Source organism: Oryx dammah, unplaced genomic scaffold (genome assembly GCF_014754425.2).
Source record: "Oryx dammah isolate SB20612 unplaced genomic scaffold, SCBI_Odam_1.1 HiC_scaffold_1, whole genome shotgun sequence".
NCBI classification, from domain to species: domain Eukaryota; kingdom Metazoa; phylum Chordata; class Mammalia; order Artiodactyla; family Bovidae; genus Oryx; species Oryx dammah.
The window spans coordinates 37,752,560-37,760,093 of record NW_024070185.1 but is presented as its reverse complement, the minus strand read 5'-3'; positions in this window follow the sequence as shown (position 1 = coordinate 37,760,093).

The following is a 7,534-nucleotide window of genomic DNA, read 5'->3' as shown; positions in this document are numbered from 1 at the left end:
GAGTCCCTTGGACTGCAAGGAGATCCAACCAGTCCATTCTAAAGGAGATCAGCCCTGGGTGTTCTTTGGAAGGAATGATGCTGAAGCTGAAACTCCAGTACTTTGGCCACCTCAAGCAAAGAGTTGACTCATTGGAAAAGACTCTGATGCTGGGAGGGATTGGGGGCAGGAGGAGAAGGGGACGACAGAGGATGAGATGGCTGGATGGCATCACCAACTCAATGGACATGAGTTTGAGTGAACTCCGGGAGATGGTGATGGACAGGGAGGCCTGGCGTGCTGCAATTCGTGGGGTCACAGAGTCGGACACAACTGAGTGACTGATCTGAACTGAAATGAACAGTGGACATGTATAAAATACCTTCAAAGGCACCAGTGACCATTGGATTGAGGCTGTACTAGAGATGAGACATCTACTCCACTCATTCCTGCATAAAACTTAAATATGTCTTCCTTAGCATATTTATCTATCTTTATCTATCCTATGGAAGAGGATAGCTAATTATTCCCATCTCTGCATGTTCATCCTGCCTTCCATCAATCCTTGCTGAGCTGAGTCAATCTAAATCTTTACCTACTCTTAAATATTATCTCCTAGTCCTAAAAACTTGGGCTGAGAAGCCAGGGCACATAAAAATATTAGACACCTGTTGATTGGTACCTTGGCTCCCTCTTCTATGGTACATAATACCATGAGGATTTTATGGAGCCAGAAAAAAATTGTAATGGAAATCAGTCTCCCATTGCAAAATTATCCTAGACCCTGGCCAGGGCCTTTCATGAGGCTTTCCTGATGGGGTTGAGTGGGGAATCTAGGGGAGTGGGATGAAGCTTTGCAGCAGCCATCCTGAACACCATCTCATTTGTTTCTAGCATGCTGTCATACTGAACTCTCCTCCTTTCTCTGTGCTCTTCCCCGCCTCTGTCTGACTCCCAACTTTTGACGCTATACCCCCAACTTTCAAATCGAGTGTTCTCATCAACTGGCCCTTATCTTTTCCCAGTGGACTTAGTTTACCTTTCAATCTGTGACTTTGTGTTGCTGCCTATGAAAGCCTGATAAACCCACCTACCTGAACCTTATAGGAGAGGAGATAGGCACACATTTGGAGGAATTTGATTGGCTAGTTTGTAATGTATATAGTTGCCAGGAAGGCAAACATTTATAACAATAAGAGCAAACATTTATATACTATTTACTATGGACCATAAATTTTCCCAATTTCATCTCATTTTATTAATTTAGTCCTCACGATACCTCTGCGAGGTAGATTATTGTTCCAGTTTTACAGATTAGGAAACCAAAACGCAAAGAAGTAAAGCAACTTTCCAAAAAATATACAGCTAGTAAATGGCAGAGCCACATGCATGCCAGGAAGAGGAGTCTCCTCAGAAACCAACCCTAACAGCACCCTGCTGTTAGACTTCCAGCCTCCAGACCTGTGAGAAAACAGATGTCCTCAATTTGAGTCACCCAGTCTGTGGTATCCTTTTATGATAGCCCTACCAGACTAATCTCCTTCACATTTTCACTCAAAAACAACCCCTTTGGCCACCCTATGTACAGTTTTAACCACTGTATCCTTGTTCTCGGGTTTAGCGTCATATGTCACATCATATTTTTGCAATCTGTTTACTGTCTGCCTCTTCCACTAGAACGTGAACTTCATAAGGGCAAGATCTGTGTCAGTATTGTCCACTAATATATTCCCTCTGTATAATGAAGTGTCTGGCATAAATTAAGTGTTCAGTAAATGAATGACAGGAGGAAAGAGAGTCCAGGAGCTAACTGGCTCCATTCTCCTCATATCTCACCAAACTCCATAGGACAGAAAGGAGGCAGGGCTGGGACAATAAATGAAACCTTGTCTGTATGTAGAATGGTTTCAGCATGATGACAAATACCAACTTCTACAAACAGAGTAGCTAGAGTCAGAAAAGCAAACCAAAGAGACATCTAAAATCACTAAAAACTTAAGGGCATCTAGGCAACCAGTGACTGACTCTACCCTTACCTGCTTGTTAAGGCTTGTGACTTTTACTTCTGCTTATTTTACCTACTCAGATGTCTGTCTTCAGAATGCTTCTGCCTCAAGAAGCCTTCTCACTCTTTATCACTCTTGTCCTTAGCTAAGGCAAGATTGGTGGTGATTTGAGGAATGATATGCAACTTTACCCAGGGTCTTCAAAAATGTCCTTCTCTTAAAAGCTCGAGAGTCCAAGAAAAATAAAAGCTTATAGTGTTCGCTCAGGTGGCAGCCAGGGGTCTCTCCAGGCTCCACCAGGAATCCTTTGCTTCTGCCTAACTTCCGCTACTGTCTATAGCTCATTTCTGGCCACTTGATTTTCACCTCCCTCCCTGGTCTCTTTTGATGGCATCTTAGTTTTGGTTTCATCCCTGGATGCTTCTCTTGAATTACCTTAAGCACTTTACTCAGAAGTCTCTTGGCAGATGAACCCAGCATCCTGGAATTCTGCTCCTGAAGAAGTGGATTTAAAGCAAAGAAACAAAGAGAAGGGGCTTCCCAGGTGGTACTAGTGGTGAAGAACCCACCTGCCAAAGCAGGAGACACAAGAGACATGGGTTCAATCCCGGGGTCACAAAGATCCCCTGGAGTAGGAAATGACAACCCACTCCAGTATCCTTGCCTGGAAAATTCCATGGACAGAGGAATCTGGCAGGCTATATAGTCCATTGGGCCATAAAGAGTCAGACATGACTGAGAGCCTTAGCACCAACAAAGAGAAATTCTGTAACATCCCCCTCTCTTAGTCACCTCCCCTCTACTTACAGCTTCTCCTCAACACTAGGGGGTGCTAGTCACACTGTCATTTTACCCTGTTAAACCTCCAACCATCAGTTACATTTCTTGATATGTTTATTACTAAAGACTAAATCCATGGCCCCTCTTGAAATATGGATAAATCTTGCACCTGTTGCTTATATGATAGAAGAGGACCTACCATTAACTAGGGTTTTGACCTTAACCTGTAGAACCTACTTGAAATACTGAGAATAAGGTCAGGGGGGAATTTCTTTGCTAACTTCATAGAGTATCTGTTTCCGTGTGTTCTGTGTATTCGTTTCAAGACTGGGCAAGTAGAGGGGACTCCTCGTTCTGATGCAAAATGAGAAGAGAGAAATCCTTCTTTGAAGAAAGAGGTTGTTTGTGGCAATGGAGGGAGAAGGAACAGGGTCAACTATTGGGCTTGGTGGATGAAAAGCAAGGAAAAGAGGAAGGGCACTCAGGCTGAGGACTGGGGGGTGGATGGAGTGCAGGCACGGTGGGATCTGAGGGCCACCTGTGCCTAAAAGCCTTGGACATGTATCGCCAGTTGGCTGGAGTGCTGTGGGCCAGGAGTATCACGTGCTATTTTGAGGTGATGGCGGTTATGGGAAGGAGGGAGGAGAAGCAACCTAAACGTTCATTGTCAGAGGAAGGGATAAAGAAGATGTAGTACATATATCAATGTAATACTAATCAGCCATTAAAAAGAATGAAATAATTTCATTTGCAGCAACATGGATGAATCTAAAGATTAGCATACTAAGTCAGACAGAGAAAATCAAATACCATATAATATTGCTTATATGCAGAATCTAAAAAATAAAAAAACACTTCCCAGCTGGCACTAGTGGTAAAGAACCGCCGATCCCCTGGAGAGGGCATGGCAACCCATTCCAGTATTCTTGCCTGAAGAATCCCATGGATAGAGGAGCCTGGCAGGCTATAGTTCATAGCGCTGCAAAGAGTTGGACATGACTGAAGTGACTTAGCATGCACACATATAGGCAGAATCTAAAAAAATGATACAAATGAACTTATTTACAAAACACAGACTCACACACTTAGAAAACAAATTCATGGTTGCCAAAGGGGAAAGAAAGGGGAGGGGGATAAATTAGGAGTCTGAGACTGGCATATACACACTACTCTATTTAAAATAGATAACCAGCAATGACATATTGTACAGCATAGGGAACTCTGCTAAATATTCTGTAATAACGTAAATGGGAAAATAATTTGAAAAAGAACAGACACGTGTATGTATAACTGAATCACTTTGCTGTACACTTGGAACTAACATAGTATTGTTAATAAACTATAGTTCAATATAAAATAAAAATGTTTTATAAAAGAAAGGAAGTACATCAGGAGCTACTCCAAAGCTAAGCAAGGGAGAATTCTCACAACATATCATCCTCCGGTCCCCAGACTCTGGGGACCGAAGAGTCTGAGAGCCTCCAGCTCCACACCTCATTACCCTGGTTTCAATCATCTCTTAGGGAAATTCTTTGCCCTAGGCAAAAGAGGCTCAGAAATGGAGGATGGGAAGGACAGAAGAAGCTCCATTCCTGGCATCCATAGTTAGATCCCTGAACATATTTCCCTGTAAAAACACTGCTCATTGAATGGCCACATCATATATTTCTGTTGGAACTTTACTTCTAAGTATTATGGGTTAAATATAACTAACCACCATGTATAATATGGTTTCTATGGAGCTCCACATAACTCACTTCTACAAACAAACCACTGGAATTCTGGCACTCCAACAGGAGGACTGCCTGTGCAACTCTCAAATGAGAGAGGAAGATAAATTAATGTGTTTTGGGACTGTTGACTTCATCGGACAAGGAAAGACTTTGTGTCCTTTTTGCTTGAGAGCTTTCTTATATTGCCTCCTGATCATTCTAGAGTTAAAGAAATATAAGAGAAAAAGTAAAATATAAGAGAATGAGTAAAAATCAGAAGGAAATCTAATTTTAGCTTCTTTGGGTATTTTGATAATGAAAACTACTAAAGCATACCAAATAAAAGTGAGATCAGTAAATTAAGTTTATCTAAATTCAGATTATTAAACTGTACTTTAACCACTTTAGTCTAATTGTATGCGTGCATGCACATACACACAGATTAGGGAGAAGTGGAGAAAATGATTCGTGCAGTTCTTCTTAGTGAAACTGAAAGTTTAGTTAACCCTGAAAAGATGCCATTATTAAGTGAGCTATAGCTTATTGTTTATGTGCAAGTTAGCCACCAGCCCACATGTATCCTTTTTGGGGGCCCTTAGCAAAACAAGACATTTAACTTCTAGTACATAGAAATATTTTTACATTTGCAAGGGTTTTTTCTAGTAAAAAGAAACCCCATGATTTGAAAATGCAAGAGATGAAACAGGCTTTTAAAAATGATTCTTCAGTAATTAACATTTTTACATAAAAGAAATGCCCTGCAAATATTTAAAGAGCATTCATAAGTGTCAGGACAGAGATGAAAAAAAAAATCCAGTAAACCTTGATATCATGCATTTGAGCACTTCCTATGTGCTAAGGGCTTAACTTCTATTATGTTCTTTAATCCTCACTAAAGGAAGAAATTAACTCTCACATTTCATCAATGAGAAACTTAAGGCAGAGAGACTAAAGAACTTGCCCAAGCCTTCAAAGTCTGCAAATAACAGAGTGAACACTTGAATCCAGGTGCAGATAACTCACAGCCAGGCTCTCAGCTACTCTGCTGCCTCACAAATGGCAGAAGTCCAAGTGCCACTATTAAACATTAGCTATTATTACCAAGAATTGCCCCACAGGGATCTTTATAGTGCAAGTATCATGTGCAAAACACTCCCAAAGGGTTTCTCTTTAGAAAAGAGTACACTTGCCAGAGGAAGGTGTTTCTGAATATCATTATCAGTAACAAATCCTTAAACTTAATCTATACTTTTTGGGCAATAAACAATCTAAACAAGTACCATTTTTAGAAATAAACCATGAATAATGCGATCTGCATAAAAATAAGCATAATGTCTTGGAGGGATATAGATGTCCTGCTTGAGGGAGCTGGCAAACAGAGGTGGACAGGCAAACACAGGGGCACATGTGTGTTTACATGTGTGTGCACCTTGAGGCATGGTTCTGTTATCATCCAAGAGGAAAAGGGAGTCATGGTCTGTTCTATCTCTAGCCTTATACAGAAGCTTGTTAATATTGGGAGTTTCAAGTCTAGTAACCTGAACTAGTTCATTGCATAACCCACTCTTGAGGCTCTGGCAGAACTGTGGTGGAAGTTTGGATCCCTTCCCCCAAGAGAGCCCATAAAGCTTAAGAGCTGTCAATTCCTTCTCCTGGCAGCTTATCAATGTCTATCAGTTCTTATAGGTAGACCTTCATTGCTTCCTCTTCCCTCCTGGGAAATGACTGCTGGGCTTCTAAAGCTATCACCCTCCACATCTCCTAAAATGTAGTGTGTCAGAATTGCAATCAGTGTGCACCCAATAGTATTACCCACCCAGCTCCCCACCAATTCCCAACCAAAGCTCTGGATATTCATGAATCATTATGACTACTTAATCCCAGCGAGTTCTACTGAATTGCCTCTAAATTTCTCTGGATGTGTGAATAGGGAAAGGCTTAGCTGCTCAGAACAGTTGTTAGACTCAGTACCCATGAAAGCAGGGTCTGAATCTGCATCGCAACCTCCACTGACTGGATGGACCCAGCGGAAATCCGCCCTCAGGATTTTGAATTTTCCTTCTGTAGTCATAGTCCCCATGCCTAGGGACAGAGGAGCCTGGTGGGCTACAGTCCATGGGATCACAAAAGAGCTGGACATGACTTAGTGACTAAACAACAAGGGAGTAAAGAAAAGCAGAGACATTGCCTTCTTGCCAGGGCAAACAAACAGGTGCTCTGAATCCAGTGGTTCATAACAAAATGCTCGATTTCTCCTTGCTTGGCAGCAGAAGTTGTTCTAGCTAAGATAGAAGTTAGATTCCAAGTGATCAGAACTGGAACAGTGTTTGCCATGTGATGTCAGGCGGTCAAGTGGGCCAGTTAAGTCACAATTCAGTAGGGAAATCTTACAGTTGAAAGCTGGCAAGACAAATAGCTAATATATAACCCAAAGGCCAGAAATTAGTATTTCAAAACAAAGATTTGAGAATCAGACAAACTGTGGTTCAGTTTGTTACACAGGAAGGTAGAGAGCAAAGAAAGGTGTCAAAGGGCACTGTTGTAAAGAACCTTAGAGTGTTTTTAAGTGAAAAAGAAAGTGAAAGTGAAGTCGCTCAGTCCTGTCCGACTCTTTGTGACTCCATGGACTGTAGCCTAACAGGCTCCTTCGTCCATGGGATTTTCCAGGCAAGAATGCTGGAGTGGGTTGCCATTTCCTTCTCCAGGAGATCTTCCCGACCCAGGGATTGAACCCAGGTCTCCCTCATTGTAGGCAGACGCTTTACCATCTGAGCCAAAGGACATACAGGCAGGTTTGTCAGGTTTACAGCAAAGTGTGCATACTTCTTGCTCCTGCCCACCCTTCACATGAACTGGAAAATTTTCAGGCCCAGGGGTATGCATCAGTGAGTTACACTATAGAAAACTCCTTCCTCAGAGCTGTGATATTCCCTTGGCTCCATCTGAATATTTTTGTCTACTTTTACCTATATTTGATCACAGACCGGCTGAAATCTCAAGTCCCTTCTTTCAGATGTTCTGTCTAAAAGCTTTGCAGATAAGTCTCAAGGTCCCAAT